Source organism: Salvelinus namaycush, chromosome 38 (genome assembly GCF_016432855.1).
Source record: "Salvelinus namaycush isolate Seneca chromosome 38, SaNama_1.0, whole genome shotgun sequence".
In the NCBI taxonomy this organism is placed as follows: Eukaryota; Metazoa; Chordata; class Actinopteri; order Salmoniformes; family Salmonidae; genus Salvelinus; species Salvelinus namaycush.
In genome coordinates, this window is record NC_052344.1 from 5,211,616 (window position 1) to 5,231,008 (window position 19,393).

Below are 19,393 nucleotides of genomic sequence, written 5' to 3' on the forward strand. Positions count from 1 at the left end.
ACTCCCACCACGCCGTAGTTAATTCACATCCTCATGGGTTAAACCATCAACCCTAGTTCAATAGTCCAAATGAGATAGCTGTTGGCAGTTGAGAAGAGTGGACAAAGGAGGATGTCAGTAAAACATTATCTCTATATAAAACTCTGCTTTTAAGAGAGTCATTTGCATTAGGATTAGTTTATACAGTGAACCCTTAATGACATTGTAAAGATGCAGCTAGTTTCAGAACGACGAGCAACTGCAGTACATGAGATGAGGCATTTTCCCCTGTCCTCGTTGTGTTTTAAAAGGCTTGTGCTGTGCCTTAATGGTGCCCTTTCAACGTCAGATCCACAATCAGCCCGTATCAGAGCAGCACGGCCCAAGGAGAACAAATCCCACACAAAATAGGGATGTTTTTTTTGTACACCATCAAAAGGCTACTGCTCACTGGCTGTACTCCATATGACCAAATATGGAAGAAAAAAAAGCTCCCTTTCCCGTAACCTAACTGGGAGAGAGAAAAAAAGTTTCTAGCTAACATGCTGTGCAGTGAGATACAGGCAGCTCTCCCACTCATAACATATTGACCGCAAAAGAGGGGGGTTAAAAGGGCCAGGGTTCAAATAGTATTGGGAATTGTTGAAGTTCTTGGAGTGTTTGCTTGGAGTCTGCCTGGCGTGCCAGATGGGGTGGGCTTTACACTTTTGGGCCTAGTCCAGTGGTTCCACTAACCCTGGTAAGCTCAATCAAGCACAGTTAAACTATTTGAAAGATTTCAATTACTATTTGAAACCAGGTTTGGTTAGGGCTGGCTGTATCCCTAGGCAACATGCCTGATGATGGTGGCATCCCTGGGACAGTGCAAAGTAAACCCAGAATATTATTAGACTGGCTTTCCCTAGACAAGAAGGACCACATTGCAACTCTATATCTTAGTCTGGCTGGATCGCTACGGTACAAGGGTGTGTGGACCTGTGGTAAAGGCTGACTCCATTTTAAGCCAGTAGGGAGTTGAAAAGAACTAACCTTTCTTTGTTCATTTTTAGAAAAAATATACATATTTCTCTTCCACGAAAGGGTCTACATTCTGCACTCTAAAGCCTGAAGGACTGTACTGTAGGTTACATTTCTCTTGGCTGAACGCAGTCTCAATCCGAGGGGTCTCAGCCCTGCGCTGCAGTTAGAAACCGTTTGTTTATCTGCCCCCAGACTATTTGGTCCCTGACAAATGCCTGCCACTATTGTCAATCAAAGAAGGAAACCAAACGACTGGCCAAGAGGAAAAACACTCAACCCAGCAGTAGAACAAAGCAATAAATAAGCTTTCTTGGCTTTTTCTCTTGTATTTAGTCAAGATGGAATGGTTTTAGCTGTCAGCATGTAACCTTTGAAATAATACATCAAGACTATAGTCCAAATATCCAGAACACCAACTAATCTCAATAAATATCTGCCTCCGCTCTTGACGCAGGTTAGCGTTTTTCTCTCGTTAATCTTTTTGGAGGCAGCTCTGTAGACTGGTCACTAGCTAGCACAGCGTCAAAGTCATAACATCTGATTTGAAACCTAACCATAACCTTAACCACACTGCTAACCTTGAATTAAGACCAAAAATATAAAATAATATAGCCAATTTTGACTTTGCAGCTGGCCTATCTAGCGGAAATCGCACGGTTCTGTCTCCGGGGCAAGATTAATGACAATAAACGTCAGCCTTGACACGGGATATCAACAGCCTTTGTCTTGTGTAATTCCACTAGGACATACAGTACACTAAATGTTGCCATCTTCTTTCTATACTGACGTGGCTATGAAGCCGCTCTACAGCAGTTTGACAGCAGGGGGTGGGGAGGGGGGGGTACTGAATGAATCCTGACTGAATCCTATTTAGCGGACAGGAAGCTCACTCAGTGGAAACACTCACTCACTCACGACCGGGGACTTTGACGAATGACTCGCTCACCCCACCTGTTCAGGAGAAAGGCTTCCTCTTCCTCCACCCTGTCTGCGTCCCAAATGGAACCCTATTCCCGATACAGCACACTTCTTCAAAAGTAGGGTACCACGTAGGGGAAAAGGGTGCCATTTGGGACACGTGCCGTCAGCGTCAACCCACCATCTTGGCACCTGCCGTCTTTTAGTATAAATGACCCCCCCCCCCCCCGAATGGGCCCTGAACCACTCCTCAACAGATCATTAATCTGACGTTCACTGACCAGAGAGAGTAGCAGGGTGTAGCAAGGCTGGGGTGTTGACACCTACATGATGTGTTTTACTCAAAGCAAAGCACTACTGATGCCAGCACAACCAAAAGGTCTGGATCTGCTACTCTGGTTTTGCTCTCTGTCTCCAGTTTGGGGGCACTCGGGACGGGAGCACATCCTGTACCAAAAAAAGACCTGTGTGTCACTAGAGGCCCCAATTCATGTATGGAGCATGGTAACATAGTGAAGCAGTAACCTTGTCCTCACCAAACCGTCGATCGCAATCGATCTCCAAGACATTCCTAGTCGATCGTCAAACATTTCTTTAAAAAAACTACGATAGAAACATTTAGGAATGAATGGCTTTGTCTCGCGCTGTTGGCAGTAGGTGAACTTGTTTCATCTGCCCTGCGTTCCGGGTAGGCGAAGTGTTCCCATTTTGAACCATTTCATGTGTCTGAAGATACAAACTCCACCTACTCAGCGTGCCCGGAGAGCAAATCAAGTGCACCTATAGGCCTACCGCTAGCCAATCGTTTTGCCTGTCTGCAGCTTCCTCGAGCGTACAACAAAGTTGATACTGTGATTTCAAAACATCTAAAACCATGACTAGAGAGAGACTGTCAACGAATACAGCAAAGAGCTTTTGTTTTTATGAGTGAGTTCATGTTTAAGTTCATACTCAGCACTGTCAACGCTTTTTACTCAACACTTATATGCCATAAAATGCACTTCTCCACTCACGATACAACCAGCACTGCAGCTTCAATGAACGAGTAGCAAAGTGTTCCGATAAGCTTGCATTGTTATTATTATTAGCGTCCTGTCTTTTTTAAATTTTTTATCGAGGAATATTTCACTTTCTCTGGTCATAGGAGTAACAACATGGATTTGTGCGTGATGCAGAAATAATGCAGCGTGAGTTTCGCTCATCAGCTCGGAACACGGTCGCTCCTTTTTGGTCAGTCTTAGCCGAGGGACGGTCCGACTGTGAGGAACGGACCCTCTGATGCTCTCCCTCCGCTGAGACTGACCATCAACTCCAGACACAATCAGTCCAGTAAAATAAAGAATGCACATTGTTTATGCTCACTGAGCAAGATCATATACCTCGAGTTTTGAAATATAATTTGAAAATGTTCTGAGTTGAACAACATTGGCAGTGAAAATGAAGCATAGCCAACATGCACTGATAATGTATTGGGCATATAGCCTACTAAAAAGCTCATTGCTACAGAACTATTTTTAATGTTGCACAGGCATACGTTTTTTAAGTCATGTTTTTAAAAGAATTTTGAGCGGTAGATCTCTGTCTTCATTATGACTCAAAAAAGTGTTATTGACTCAGAAAAGTTTGGGGAACACAGGCCTATACAGTACACATACAGCATGACAACGTATACAAGAGTTGTCTGCAGAATACAGTATTGGACCATAAAGGCTACCATGTCCCCTGGTAAGAAGCCTATTATAGTTTGGGCCCCTATTCATATTCAGTCTCCCATATGGTAAATACATAGTGAATCATATAGCTAGACAGGACAGGCACGCAGCCACCAGGCATACAGACCAGTGTTCCTGCTGTAATCCCCTCTTGATTTGACAAGAACAAGGCATTTAAAACACAGCCTCTTTAAGGGTCCCGGGGGATCTGGGCTGAGCTGCCCATTTTTTTTCTCCACATAATTATTATGACACAGAGCAGTGGTGGATGGACTCAGACAGACACTGTATCTATCACGGCAACTGGAACACGTGTTCTGGAACATACAAATGTATTTCTCATAAAGGAAAAAACAAGTATCGTAAACATTCCTGACAAGTTTCCCCTAAAAAAAAATCTTTACGTTTTGCAGAGATTGAGAGACCCTTCAATCGCCAGAGAAAAAAAATGAGGCTATACTTTCGAGAAAAAAGATGAATGAAAACAGAGTGATTTATGTGCCTGGTCCGTATCACAGTGGGAGAAATTACTTCCTGTCATGCCTTACATGGAAACGTGCAAGCAGCACGAGCTGCAACGAAGCCATGACGTAACCGCTTACACACCAGGAGAAGCTTGTGAGGCCTGCTCAGATCATGATGGGCTGAATCAGACACTGATAGATGTTTGTGTATCGACTTTTGTTCTGTCTGTGTATACCCAGGGGGCCGTGTTGCCTCACAGTAAATTGGTACCATGACCACTGCCTCAAAATTACACGTTTTACCTCAGAGCATACATTTTCATCAATCCGATCGTTTAGCCATGCGCAAATCTGTAAATCAGGCTGCGGAATGTGCTTTCTGAAGCGTCGCGCAAGGATATTCAAGGGTATTACGTGACAAGAGATCTTTCAAAATAAGGGGCCTGTTGCATTCCTGGGGAGAGATAGGAGAAAGATAGAGGAGAGAGTACCAACGAGAGAGAGAGAGAGGATTAAGATTCTAGCTCTAGCACAATGACCTCACCGAGGGCTATTACTCTGAGTGGACGGGAAAGGTGGAGAGGTCCAGCATTTAGGCTGCTCCGAGACTCCCTTGTAAAAACATTTTGGTTTGTTTAGTGAACAAATACATTTAAAAAAAAAAAATCACTGTCAGTATAACTGATTATAATGGAGCTCGCTGTGATTGGCTGCCGGCGCTGTTTTTGTTTCGGACGAAATACGAGGAAGAGATAGAGGACGAGGTCTGTTGCTCTTTGCATCCAAGCATCACTCAGCAGGCCTGAGCACATCTGTATGGGGAGGGGGGGGTCACTGCATTGGGGCTAAAGGCCAAGTGTGACACAAAGAGATGTGTTCAGTAGCAGTACAGATTGATGAACGGGAGTGGAAACCGTGACCAGAGACGAGGGCTAATTTATCAGTCAAGCTCCGCTCTTCCATAAACTCCTCTCTGTTGAGGTTCTCATTGCACTGCTAAAACCATGGTCTTAACTGTGATGCGATGGATGTAACTAAGCTGTACCCTGGTCGAGTCTACTTCCCACCACCAAATCCCTCTGTGGGATATCCGTGAGTGAACTGGGTCATTCTAAACCATCCCTTTGATTTTGAAGAGCCATATCAACAACACCACCGTCTTAGACAGAAACCAGGAGTCTCCTATTCCAACCCTCTCGGTGTTCTAGAGATGCCTTGCTTACGACGCAATGTCTAGGTCTGTCCGTGTGTAATAAATATGAATGTCTGTATGCGTGTTTGCCTCTAGTGTAAACATAGCTCACCTTCAGACTCTGAGCCTGCAGCTAGCTCAGTGTAAAGACCGTGTGACATAATAGGAATCGATAGTTGTGAGGTTGAGCTCCTCAAGACCATACATTCCTGTCTGAGTGGAGAGAGGAGACAACCCTTCTCGTGCCTCAGTGTTCTCCTATCCAGGAGGCTAGGCTACGCTATAGGAGATCTCGTTTCTGTGCATATTTCTGCTGGCTGTTATTATTAGTGTCGTTGGGGGACAGAGGTCCGTCCGGGACGGGTTGCAACTCTGTGTGCCCCCTCCCCCCAGGCTGATAGTGGGGGCCAGAAGCCATTGATCTCCATAAAGCATAGGTATATCTCGCTTCTCCTAGTCCCGTATGTCAATGGGCCCCATCCAGACGCAACATCCACACGCAGTAGCATAGCCATTTTTGTCAGTGAAACATCTTGACCGTTGACGGTTTGTTAAATTATGTCAACTCAGCAGTGCTTGTCTGTCAGGACAGAAGGCCATTCCTTCTCTTCTTCTCTCCTCCTCCCTGTGGCTCTGACTTCGGACTCTGCTGCCAGGCATTCCAGGAAACACTAGAGCTCTAGGAGACATAACAAAGCACTCACTCTGTCTCTTTCTCTTCCTCTCTCTCTCTCTCTCTTTCGCTTACTATCCCAGTCGCTCTCCCTTCCATCTTTCTTTTCCCATCTGCCCGTTCTCTCGCTCACCGTCTCCTCTCGCTCTCTCTCCCACCACTCTTTTTTCTCTCCCTCTTGTCTCACTCACTCTGTCTTGTCCTGTCTTGGAAGCCTCGTGGTTAGTTTTCTCGTGAGTGTCTTTTAAGTATTTTTGTATAATGGCGCATTGCCTCAGTTATACTATAAAGTATTTTTACGTGACTACTAATGCTACATCACTGACACAACTCTAGGTAAGAACACTACTCCTCTCTTCAACATGAGGCGACTTTTACTGCCAAACGGAGGATAAAATTCAGCTTTATAGGTTAATGTACGCTATTTAAACCGTCTAATTCCTAAATCTATTAGAATAACACATCTCGGACAACCGTGGAATTGTAAATAATTAAGTCGTCGGTTTAGGAGAGTGCTCAGGTTCCCTTTATAGGGGTTCATTCAGTTTTAGCTAATGGCAAAACTGGAAATGAGATTACTCTGTAAACTTAAGTACAATGGGAACAAATCCAAAACCCCCCCAGGTTTCTTTTCTGCTAGTAATCTGCTCAGAAGGAAAACCATCTCCTTTTCACATGATACCCATCCACCTGTGCCACCTCTGAACAAGCACACACAAGCACACACGCACGCACACACTATTCACTTCCAGCCTGTTCCCTCTGTTTATGTATTGAGCCTGAGTGACTGGTATTTCATTTCAGACCGGCTCAAACTCCGGGCCAGGCAGGGCTGGTGTACCATTACTGGTCATTAACTTTAACCTGAGCTAATGGCTGCTCATTATCCAAGGTGGTCCCCCAGATGTCTGTCATAGTAAACGGGTGGCACAGAGCTTTAGGGACAAGAGCATTCAGACATCCTCTCCTCAGGGAACATGCCAACCTGGGGCAGACATAGACACAGGCCTCTCCCTAACAAGCCTTCATTGTTCTACTTTTTCCCTCAGCTGCTGGGTTCATTAAAGCAGGGCTTAATGAGGCCAGCCAGCTTGTCACCCCCTACCCTTTCTTCTACCCTCACCCCTAGTACCCAACCCATCTCAAAATCTCCAACCCCATCAACCACACCCCTTCTACCCTCATCATCCCCCTCACCCCTATTCATCCAAACCCTCTACCCTACTCAACTACCTCACACCCACCCACCTAACCAACCCTTGAATCTACTCCCATCTCACCCAACGTCATACGCCCACACGCCTTCCCTCTCCCATCCCATCCACTCCTCTCCCCAAACCTCCACCCCACCCAATCGCACGTGTTCAATCTATTCAACCCAACTCACTCAGAGTTAGCCTTGTCTTAGCTAGCTAGCAGAACGCTCCCCCTCATGAAGACGTGTCTGCATTCATCTGATGAGAGGAGAGCCATAAGCGCTAACGGGCCTGTAATTAAGAAGCGCTCACGCTCCATTAATAAACTTTGTTTAGTCTAACCGTGCATTGCGTAAATAAGCAGCAAGAGGCCAAGCAGATTTTCTCCATTGTCTTTGGGTAGCCTAGCATCACACTTGTTAGCGAGTTTCTTGTTTAGAGTTGTTGTTTTGTTGACATAGTGTCCTCATATTGGCATGTGTGGAATTGGCTGGCTGCCACCTCTTTTTGCATTTCAATTTGTTAGTTTTCTCGGTCTGTCAGACTGTTGATGCTACAGATCGGGTCTTGTTCCATTAAATAATTAGGCCTACTCATCAATTTATCTTTAACTCAAGATGGCTGCCTGTTAGGTAGAAGGGGTTATTTTCAAATAGTAATACTTGTCAAACTACTTCACGAAGAAAATACTTGTACCAAGCAATAAATCAGCTAGCTTCCTACAAGTGTACGCAGGAGAGTTGAAACCCAGCATGAATCCGAATCTGTCCCTTCTTAGCAGAGTTTTGGCTAGCACCTCAACAGCCATTAGCACCAGACCCATTGCCCTAGACCTGGGCTGTTTAACAATAACATGACTGATGGTTTCTCCCAATCACCTTGAGCAGGTCTCTTATGAGGTAAGACACTCAGCCTCTCTCCCTGCAGAGGGGCTCCGATTAAAACCCCTGTCAAAAGGCAGTGGCTACGTCCCAACTGGCACCCTATTTCCTATATGGTGCACTACTTTTGATCAGAGCCCTAAGGGCTCTGGTCAAAAGTAGTGCACTATTAAGGGAATAGGGTACCATTTAGGACGGAGGCAGTCCACCTGCCAGCTCCATGTTACCCAACAGTGAAATTAATTTATGAATTACCCGATGGTATTGAAATGATTCCAACCTAACAAATTCAAGCTGAGCTCGGGTCTCGCACAGTACTGTATATGGATGGGGGGGATACTTACATTCCCCTTTCTCTGAAGTGGGGGAGAAGTCTTTGGCATTATTAGAATGCCAGGAGAAAGAGAGAGAAACACAACACACAGTAATGAGCGGGCGCGCACACACACACACAAAATAACTGCTATATTGGGGATGGATCCTCCATGTCAGCCATTTTAGATGCTTTGATATTCAGCTTTAATCAGATTCCATTGCCTTCCTCTGTATGGAGCAATGACATGTGAAGAGGAAAAGAAATGGAAGGGGAGATCTGCTCGCTGCTCGGCTCCTCTCGTTGCTTGTAATACATTCCTGAGCAACCCTGAGAGGCTTGTATGTCAATGCCTGAATATGCTTCTGATTACGAGGGAGAGAGAGTACACTCAATAAACTCTTAGACCATTACTACTGCTCCTAATACCAGCCAGAACGCAGACCTCCAGACTGGGCTGGCTAATTCAGGTGGGTAACATTACTGGAGACAACTTAAAAAAGGTCTGCACCTTTAAAAACACAACACTTGGCTCCAACAGGAGAAATGGCAGCTGTCCTCGCTTCGGATTGCTGCTGTGCTGTGCAAGGGAACGTTGTCCGAAGCTGTAGCCCTGATCCAGACAGGTCAGAATGATCCAACTCAGTCTAAATGTACTGATACCGTAGTTCCAAAAGTCACATCTTTTGAACTGAAGCAGCACAATCAACATAATGAACCCGACAAAGTTTGTTACATCATTTAAAAACGTTTTTTTTTTAAAAAAGGGGGTAACTACATACTGACTCCCACTAAAGTGTTAATCAAAGTAGAGTAGTGTTGCAACTAGCGCAGCACATCAGCATCCTGTGTCATACCAGTCAGAGCCTAGACTTGTGTGACACACAGATGAGTAATATCCTCATCTCTCGTGTGCTCCCACAGTACGGAGAGTCAGCAATGAAGTGCAGAATCCTGTCTCCAGAACCCTAAGCCTGCATAACTCGAGGTCTCACAGACACACAAATCATCCATTGATGTCAATCGGAGAACTCAATGACGCAAATCCTCCAGTTTCTCGAATTAAAAAGATACCACTCTGCGTGTCTGAGCATGAGGTAAATCCAATGGCTGTATATGAATGGTAAATCCCCTTGTTACCTAAGAGCCCGATTCCTCCAGCTGCTCTGTCCCATGAGAGCCAGCATTCATCATGAAATCCCCACACTCCCCATCGCTCTCACCACCTCCACCATCCATACAGTACCACACACACAAAATATTATAAAGTAACTGGTTCCAACACGAGAAAACATAGGCAAAAGTTCAGTAAACTTAAAATGATGCGTTTGCTACATTAACCTCATATGTTCATTCAACTAGCATATATTATTTTTGGCTGTGGAACTAGTTACACACACACAGTGATTTTGACATACAACATTTTCATACATGATTACATTTATACAGTAATTAGCATTCAACATGTCCTCGCCTGGGATTTGAACTCGCAACTACTCAGTTCACAGCGGTCTAATCTTCCAGCTACGTCACCATGTCTGTGTCAATAACTGATTTCACCTGTATTCCTACACATTGGACTTAAAAGTAAACCTCAGATCTGTTAAAAAGTACACTTTATCATAGTGATTAAGGAATAACATTAAAAACAAAGTCATATGCCCCACCAACAACTAGACAGAAAAAGCTAAAATTGCTTTTTGATTTAAGTCAATCAAATCAATAGAGAATAGTCAGATTAATTGATACGAACATGGTGGAGTAGCAGGAAGCGTGTAATGCCATGAACCAAGAGATTGTGAGTTCAAATCCCAGGTGAGGACATGTTGAATAACAATTACCGCGTAAATGAACATGCACAATGTAATCATGTGTGTCAAATATGTAAGTTGAAAACATTGGAAGTTAAGATGCCAAAAATAATAATTTCCAGCTGAATGAGCATATGAGACAAATTGAGCAAAGACATAATTTGTTAAAAATGTTAAGTTCAGGTAACACTTTGACCGAAAAGTTGAGTAAACCCCCCAAAAATATGTGGAACCAGTTATTTCATAATAATTAGTTGAAGCAACTAGATTTGTGGGTGTTTTATTTTTTTTACGTGCACACACACACACACACACACACACACACACACACACACACACACACACACACACACACACACACACACACACACACACACACACGTCTATTCCCTCATACCCGTGTCCCTACTCATAGACTCTCTCTCCATCTCCAAAAAACATAACCTCACTGGTCCTCCACTCAATAGCATCTTTCACACACACTGTTGGGATTTACCTCCCTATATTACCTATAGGACCTTTAATTCCCCCAGTAACCTAAAATATGGGACTTTTAAAAAGGTGATTTTAAGGCCTTGATCAGCTATGTTTGTTTAGTTTTGCGGGCTGAGGAGAGGCGGAGAGAGAGAGGAGGGAGGAGAGGGAGAGAAGGAGGAATGTTAGCTGTCTGTAAAAGGGGGGGGGGGGGGGGGTGAAGAGACTTAGTGCCGGGGGACTGGTTGAAGCACTAGGCATGTCTGTGGTCCCTATGGGTAGACGCCAAAGGAAAACACAGAGCAAATCAGCTCGCAGAGACATTTCCTGTGCTTGTTTTATCAGATGAGGAAAGAAGCCCAGGGGCAAAAGTCCTGCTCAACAATGTTACACACTTTCAGCCCCACTGTCGTTTTGGGAACTGAACATAAAACATCTTTGGAGGATGACATAAGTAGTAGTGTATGAGTCTCGGGATAGTGAACTGAACTCACGCGCCCACGATCACCCCCACCCTTGAAATCTATACCTTGGGGCAAAAACATTTACTTTTACCTTATAAGACTTGGGTTGAGTAAGCCAAGGGTTCCTGTACCATCTCCCATCCACTAAAAATAGAGTTGGTTGTGTTGTGAGTGAGTTGGATGGGAAAATATCCTTATACAGCTGGTGGACTTCTGGAGGCCTCGCTGCCTGCCAACTGGCATTCGATGGGTAAATGTGCCAATTATCAACACAGTCTGCCATGCTACCAATTAGGGGATCTGTCCTTGAACGATAGCACTTCAAAGTCTGAGAAATGTGGGAGAGGTTTGATCTAACAGGCCTTCTAATCTGAGCCACAGCAAAAAGTCAGCGTTCTTCTTCGTCATCCAAACTCTTCGTTCCCCAGAAGAGTTCTACTACTTCCAGAGTCTCTCCATATCAAGGACTGAGGAGACATACGAGCCTGGTTTGGCACGGGTTCTAAAGCAATGCAGAACCTTTCCATTGCAACCTGGCTAGGTAACGAAGAACTACAAACAGAATATAAAGTTGAATTACAGAGATGATTTCATGCCATAAGAGGAAAGATTATATATTACTAACAAAACATCTGTAAGCCAGTTATTGCATATTTGCTGGGTCCTAAATAAACAAAAACTAGTTTCAGTTTCAGCTGGCCGCTCTTACTTCACAAATTAGGAATGCCCCATTTGCCCCCATTTTGTGATCGTCACCAGTTAAGAGTTAAGCAGATTCCTGTTTTTTCTCTCTCAAATTTTCCAAATGTGCTCCAACTTTACCATATTATACAACTTACTGTGTGGTTCTGGGTACAGTGCATTCAAATTACATGCTATCATATTCAGAGCAGAAAATAAATAACAGTGAGTATGCTGTGGCCAGAGTCCAGGGCAGAATCACTTGAGGTTTAGTTCCATGTCAATCATCCTCCACTTCAAATTAACTGAAAGCTCCACGAGAACAGTTGTCGAGAGGACACAAATTTGAGGTTTGGGCTCCAATTAGACTTCTCCCTTGGAGACATTGATGATGTTACCTCTTTTGATCGAAGATGAAGAAGAGACATCTTTGTTGTGTAATTGATTGCATATAAAGATGGCTCCTCGATCCCACAAATATATCTTGAGGCGGCAAATCTGCATAAAATCAACCCAAGTGGCAATAAACTGAACTAGGCAAAACATGCTTGACAGACAAGTTGTCCATTATAAGACAAACCAGAAAATAGGCTCTGGCGAACTCCGAGAACACTGTGTATGTTTGGATTTAGATGTCAACATGTAATAATTTAGAACTCATTGCAGAACATTTGACAAACATAAATTGAATATATTATCGGTAAACTATGGTAATAACAAAAACGAACAGTTTGTGTTACACAATTTCCGATCCAAGTTCTCTTTTTTCGTACTTAAGTTTAGTTGGCAGCCTCTCTCAGTGGTGGTAATAGTAACTGTAGGCTTGCAGGCTGCAGCAGAGATATTAAGAACTTCTGGAACTGAATACTGCAGTGGATTAAAGCTCTGCCTCGCATCACAGAGGCACTGCAGAACTCTAGGTCTGCATTTACACAGGCAGCCCAATTCTGATCTTTTTTCACTAATTGGTCTTTTGACCAATCAGATCAGCTCTGAAAAAATATCTGGCATGAAAAGATCTGATTGGTCAAAATTGGGCTGCCTTTGTAAGCGCAGCCAGAGAGACTCAAAGTGACACACAGAAAAATAAAACGAGATATTTCTCATGAATCCTAAGAGGACGCCACCTTTAAAAAGACGTTATGCTTCAACTAGCCTTCTCTCAAATACTAACTGTGTCTAACAAATAGCCTTTTCTCATAACCACAGTGTCTCCAGGCACTCCTTTAAAGAGAGGGCCTGGATTAACATTGTCCTTAATATCTGTATCAGCTTCTCAACCCTGAAGACTGATGGTACTGATTCCAGAGTAGAATGTGTGTTTTCACACCTGCAGGGACCTTGAACACAAGTAGCTCAGGTCAGTCAGAGAACAATGAAAAGTTATCTAGTACAGTTAAGGGGATCTACTATATTGTTTGTGAATCCAAAGGCTGCATCAAAGCCCTGCCCTTGGCCACAATCTATCGCATGCTCCAGGGTCAAGCCTCAAGTCTTTGTCCAAGTCTCATCCCAATGTTCCAACCTCCGGCCAACTAGGCCTAAACTCCCTTCTCTAGTCCTTGAGGGCGTATTCTCCTCCCTTCACTGGTCTGAAGCCATCTTTACGTCGTTTTGAGTCATGATTAAGGTTATGGAAGAACTGATCCTGAAACATTCTGTAAATGAAGGGCAGAGAGAGCAGAGGAACTACAGCCTGTACTGCACAGGGCAAACCAGACTCCGGAAACCCAGGGCAGTGTTCCCTACATCCTGCCCGGGCCCTAGCCCATGCCAAACCCTTGTTATCACTGTGCAGAATTACCTCCAGATCCCCCCCCCTCTCTCGCTCTCTCTCTCCATACAGCACATTACCTAGGCTCTTTATACGCTAAAGAAAAGTAGCCGAAAGAGGCAAAAAAGAGGCAGAAAGAGACTAAAAAATAAGCCTGGCTGTTATGCATTCCAAAGGCTATATCAATCATCTGTCAGCAGGTTCAATCGGTTCCTTATAAGGCATTCCCCTCATATTTTCCAAACACCGCAGTGTTATCAGATACAGCTTCATGGACAATTACTGTGCTGTCTAGCTCGGAGCATTCTGCAGGTCCATAGCCCCCGAACCCCATGTTCTACCGTTCACTCACTTCATACTAACTGCTTTGTAATCAACCCGAGATCAAACGGAAGGCTGAGATAAACTACGTTGAAAGAAAAAAAAGGTGGTTGGCTGGTTGGCCCAAACTATTTGGGTGGATTCATTTGGAGTTATTGCACATCGCACTGCAATGCTTTACTGTACCACAATGCGGTGAGATGAGAGAGAGAGAGGCAAAGTTCTTGGAATACCACACACTGTTTGGACAGTGTTGAATCAGTGAGTGGCCTCCTAAAGCCAGTTATAACATCAGCGTTTCACTGTTGCTTTGATAAATTTCGATATCAAGTTGATTACTCAGATTAATCATGGTTTAACTGGGCTCAGCTGGTGCTGTGTAGCATCAGCTAGACCTACATAGGGATAAAGATTCTAGCCAACCCAGTACAGATGGTTAAGCCTATCCCTGATGAGGGCCAAGGCTGTAATTTGGACCCCCAGTGGAGAGGATCTGACCTGATGGATCCTTTGCTTTCATGAGATCCCTTGGCGCAGGCAATTGAAGACAGCTAGTATTCGTCTACAAGAGCCAGTAAAATCCCACGCCACAGCACAAGGCCACAGTTTACTGTTGGAGAATGTCCAATTATATTCATCCCAAATATTTAGGGATGACAGCAAATCAAAGGAAAGTGCTTTTAAGGGGGAAATTATTCATTTTGTGTAAAGGAGGATGTTGTTCTGTTTGTTCTTCATAACTTAAGGTATTATCCAGTTTAAACTAATGCATTTGTAATGTAATTATTTATATACAGTTGAAGTCGGAAGTTTACATACACTTAGGTTGGAGTCATTAAAATGGGTTTTTCAACCACTCCACAAAATGTCTTGTTAACAAACTATAGTTTTGGCAAGTCGGTTAGGACATCTACTTTGTGCATGACGCAAGTAATTTTCCATCAATTGTTTACAGACAGATTATTTCACTTATAATTCACTGTATCCCAATTCCAGTGGGTCAGAAGTTTACATATACTAAGTTGACTGTGCCTTTAAGCAGCTTGGAAAATTCCAGAAAATGATGTCATGGCTTTAGAAGCTTCTGATAGGCTAATTGACATAATTTGAGTCAATTGGAGGTGTACCTGTGGATGTATTTCAAGGCCTACCTTCAAACTCAGTGCCTCATTGCTTGACATCATGGGAAAATCAAAAGAAATCAGCCAAGACCTCAGAAAAAAATTGTAGACCTCCGCAAGTCTGGTTCATCCTTGGGAGCAATTTCCAAATGCCTGAAGGTACCACGTTCATCTGTACAAACAATAGTACGCAAGTATAAACACCATGGGACCATGCAGCCGTCATACCACTTAGGTATCTCCTAGGTATCTCCTAGAGGAGAATGTAATTTGGTGCGAAATGTGCAAATCAATCCCAGAACAACAGCAAAGTACCGTGTAAAGATGCTGGAGGAAACAGGTACTAAAGTATGTATATCCACAGTAAAACAAGTCCTATATCGACATAACCTGAAAGGCCGCTCAGCAAGGAAGAAGCCACTGCTCCAAAACCGCCATTAAAAAGCCAGACTACGGTTTGCAACTGCACATGGGGACAAAGATCGCACTTTTTGGAGAAATGTCCTCTGGTCTGATAGAACTATTTGGCCATAATGACCATCGTTATGTTTGGAGGAAAAGGGGGGAGGCTTGCAAACTGAAGAACACCATCCCAACCGTGAAGAACGGGGGTGGCAGCATCATGTTGTGGGGGTGCTTTGCTGCAGGAGGGTCTGGTGCACTTCACAAAATAGATGGCATCACGAGAAAGGAAAATGATGTGGATGTATTGAAGCAACATCAAGACATCAGTTAAAGCTTGGTCGAAAATGGGTCTTCCAAATGGAAAATTACCCTAAGCATACTTTCAAAGTTGTGGCAAAATGGCTTAAGGACAACAAAGTCAAGGTATTGTAGTGGCCATCACAAAGCCCTGACCTCAATCCTATAGAATATTTGTGGGCAGAACTGAAAAGTGTGTGTGAGCAAGGAGGCCTACAAACCTCACTCAGTTACACCAGTTCTGTCAGGAGGAATGGGCCAAAATTCACCCATCTTATTGTGGGAAGCTTGTGGAAGGCTACCAGAAACGTTTGACCCAAGTTTAAATGGTTTAAGGCAATGTTACCAAATACTAATTGAGTATGTAAACTTCTGACCCACTGAGAATGTGATGAAAGAAATAAAAGCTGAAATAAATCACTCTACTATTATTCTGATATTTCACATTCTTAAAATAAAGTGGTGATCCTAACTGACCTAAGACAGAATCTTTACTAGGATTAAATGTCAAGAATTGCAAAAAACTGAGTTTAAATGTATTTGGCTAAGGTGTATGTAAACTTCCCGACTTCAGCTGTAGGTATAATTGATCCTAGAGTTAGCCCACTGGCAAATACCAATCAAAAGCATAATTAAATCAACGACACATTTCCTGAAATTGTCAATTGATATGCAGCCTATGTATTGTCTATTATAATGGAGAGAGATCTGGCTCACATCCCTCTCCATGAGTTTGGAGACTGCCTCCTCATATTTGTCTGATAAGAATCTATGGCATGGGGCAGCGGGGACATTCCAGAATTCACATTCAGACCGGTAATAGGTTTTCTAAAGTGATTTGCCATATAATACAAAATATTATACTCGATAACAACAACCACATTTGAGAACAATGCGCAAATCATCTACATCGACTCTAAATCTTCATAGTTTAAGTGTAGTTATTGAAAAAGTGCTAACCGCAGGATAGTCACATTATTAGGAAGCTGCTGGGTGTGTGCTCCGTGTGCAGTTTGCTGTAGAAATCTATCATTTTAAAATTACATATCTAATAAATTGCAGCATCGCACAGCACAAAAAGATCATTGCACAAGTTGGTTGTAATCATAAGCACTACGTTCATGCGCACTACGCAAATTTCACCAAGTTGGATAAACAACACAAACAACTTCGGAAGCGCAAAACGTACCTATTGAGTTCAGCAAGTAAACGATTGTTCTTTCACCGGGTTAGCAAACAACCACGAAGCAGGCCAGTCAATGTAGAGAAACAGAATCTGCCTTTGGATCCGTCTGCTCCACGGTATTCAATAATAGGCTACTACAAAGCGTAAGCCCCTCCCTTCAAAACATAATCGCACACATATCTCATATGTTTACAGCTGAAGAGCCCTATGCATTGTCCTTAGTCTGGTTCAAGTGCTACATAGCCTATGTATTTAAAAAAAAAAAACACGATGTCAAAAATCAAAAACTCAGTCCATCACTTCGTAAAAAAGTGAGGAAATAAATGCCGACATTGAAAGTTCTACAACCCCCAAAAATCTAAGCAGACAAAACTGATTTGCTGAATGCCCTTTTTTGGTTATCCTTCAAGGGGCCTCTGAAAGAAAACCCTCTGTCAGGAAAGATCATATGAAATGTTAATCTTGGCGAAAAAAGGGTACTTCTGCTCAAACAAACACTTATTAAGAGACTGGTGTAAAAGCTATTTAGAAAGGACTCAAAATATCCCCAATTTCTTTGGTACATGCCGGGATTAACCAAGTAATAAAGTGAGACTTTTTGTATTGCAGGGCACCTTTAAACGTTATTTAGACAACATTCTTACTCAATCAGTTATGTAATAGCCTACTTAAAAAAAAAAAAAACATTTGGTTGAGTTTATCATCATTCTGGTCCATTGTGACCTTTTTTTCCAACAAATTTTAAGCAAAATTTAGTTGAAAAGCGTATTTTCCAGATGTTGATGTCAGGTGCATTTTAGGTGCTGAATTAAAGGAGAAAATTTGTATTTTCCGTATGTTGAAATCAGGTGAATTTTAGGTGCTAAATGAAAGGTGAAAACGCGTATTTTCTGGACATTGAAAATACTTAAATTTACAAATGTTCTCATGGTAAGCACAATAATACTTGTTCAAGCCTCTTAATATAAGAAAGAGGAGCCAACTGAAGATTGCAATATAAAATTCATTATTGTTCCCATCGGTCATGTGTACAGTGCAATTTATAAAATAAAATAAAACTGAAATATCACATTTACATAAGTATTCAGACTCTTTACTCAATACTTTGTTGAAGCACCTTTGGCAGTGATTACAGCCTCGAGTCTTCTTGGGTATGACACTACAAGCTTGGCACTCCTGTATTTGGGGAGTTTCTCCCATTCTCCTCTGCAGAGCCTCTCAAGCTCTGTCAGGTTGGATGGGGAGTGTTGCTGCACAGCTATTTTCAGGTCTCTCCAGAGATGTTCGAGCGGGTTCAAGTCCAGGCTCTGGCTGGGCCACTCAAGGACATTCGGAGACTTGTCCTGAATCCACTCTCGTGTTGTCTTGGCTGTGTGCTTAGGGTCGTTGTCCTGTTGGAAGGTGAATCTTCACCCCAGTCTAGGTCCTGAGCGCTCTGGTGACAGTTTTAATCAAGGATCTCTCTGTACTTTGCTCCATTCCTCTTTCCCTCGATCCTGACAAGTCTCCCAGTCCCTGCCGCTCAAAAACATATCCACAGCATTATACTGCCACCACCATGCTTCACCGTAGGGATGGTGCCAGGTTTCCTCCAGACGTGATGCTTGGCATTAAAGCCAAAGAGTTCAATCTTGGTTTCTTCAGACCAGAGTATCTTGTTTCTCATGGTCTGAGAGTCCTTTAGGTGCCTTTTGGAAACTCCAAGCGGGCTGTCATGTGCCTTTTCCTGAGGAGTAGCTTCCATCTGGACACTACCATAAAGGCCTGATTAGTGGAGGCCCTTCTACCCCGATTGCTTAGTTTGGCAGGGCGGCCAGCTCTAGGAAGAATATTGGTGGTTCCAACATTCTTCCATTTAAGAATGATAAAGGCCACTGTGTTCTTGGGGACCTTCACTGCTGCAGAAAAGTTTTGGTACCCTTCCTCAGATCTGTACCTCGACACAATCCTGCCTCGGAGCTCTACGGACAATCCTTCAACGTCATGATTTGGTTTTTGCTCTGAGGTGAACTGTCAACTGTGGGACCTTATATAGACAGGTGTGTGCCTTTCCAAATCATGTCCAATCAATTGAATTTACCACAGGTGGACTCCAATCAAGTTGTAGAAACAGCTCAAGGATGATCAATAGAAACAGGATACACCTGAGCTGAATTTTGAGTCTCATAACAAAGGGTCTGAGTACTTATGTGAATAAGGTATTTCTGTTTTGTTTTTAATAAATGTGCAAATCTCTAAAATCCTGTTTTTGCTTTGTCATTATGGAATATTGTATGTAGATTGTTCAGGATTTCAGAATATGGATGTGACACAACAAAATGTGGAAAAGTCAATTAGTCTGAATACTTTCCAAATACACCATACTTAAGTTCACTTTTCAAAAGCATTAAACTAGCAGTGATGCTGTTCACATTATACCTTAATAACTAAATCAACACACCACTTCAATTACAATAACATTGTCAGTAACGGTTAGAGAATGTTATTTTTTACATTTAAGTCATTTAGCAG

At 43.0% G+C, this 19,393-nt stretch overlaps 1 protein-coding gene across 2 annotated transcripts in view; it reads right to left on the reverse strand.

Annotated features, from left to right (window-relative positions):
- Window positions 1-17,089, reverse strand: part of LOC120031893 (non-muscle caldesmon-like) — a 52,223-nt gene extending 35,134 nt beyond the window's left edge. For both annotated transcript variants that reach the window (XM_038977716.1, XM_038977715.1), the window contains exon 1: window positions 16,886-17,089. The gene's annotated coding sequence lies outside the window, so the exon portion shown is untranslated. The remainder of the gene's footprint in view (window positions 1-16,885) is intronic.
- Between the last annotated feature and the right edge of the window lie 2,304 nt (window positions 17,090-19,393).